Below are 804 nucleotides of genomic sequence, written 5' to 3' on the forward strand. Positions count from 1 at the left end.
TGGCTAATTAAGTAAGAACATCTACAGTGAACTTATTTGTAGAAAATCACTGTAAGAAACACTGTACTTTGTAGAAAATCAGTAAGAAACAAATTTTACATGGTCTGATTCTGTGTGTAAATTGTTTGAGTTACAGGTAATGTGGTGAGTGTAATAAGATAAAAACAAAAGCATGGGAAATTACTTAGTCTCCCATGCTTGTCTATTTTTCAATGAGATCATGGCTGATCTGTGACCAAACACGACATTTGCTTCATTCTATAATACCTTTAGGTTAACAAAAAAAAATTTACTCAGATTTATAATTAATAATTGTCTCAGAATCAATTACAATTTGTAGAGGAGGGTTCCCCAGTTCTTAACTTCCATCTTTACTCCTAATTTTTAGACTGTGTCCCTAATCCTAGACTTTCCAGGAAATAATTTCTATCGCCCTTATCAGTTCCCCTTAATATCCTAATCAAATCATCCCTTAACTTTACTTATTAAGTTTCATGGAATACAAATCTAATTTGTGACATCCTTCCTTGTAATTTAACCCTTGGGGAGCAGATATCATTCAAATTTCATCCATCCAGTCTCTCCTGGTGTTGTGCAGAAGTAACATATATACTTCTTAAGTCAAAGTTGAGTATAAATGAAGATTGTTAGGGCACGGTGCAAAGGTTATGTTCAAACAATGGAAAAGGGTTGTCAGAGAATAATTAAAAATACTCAAAAATAATTAAATACTGGATTACAAATTGAATAAAGCCCAAGTTAGACCCTGCATTCCCACCAAGGCCACCTCCAGTCCTCCAGTAC

This window comes from Pristis pectinata, chromosome 33 (assembly GCF_009764475.1).
Source record: "Pristis pectinata isolate sPriPec2 chromosome 33, sPriPec2.1.pri, whole genome shotgun sequence".
NCBI lineage: Eukaryota > Metazoa > Chordata > Chondrichthyes > Rhinopristiformes > Pristidae > Pristis > Pristis pectinata.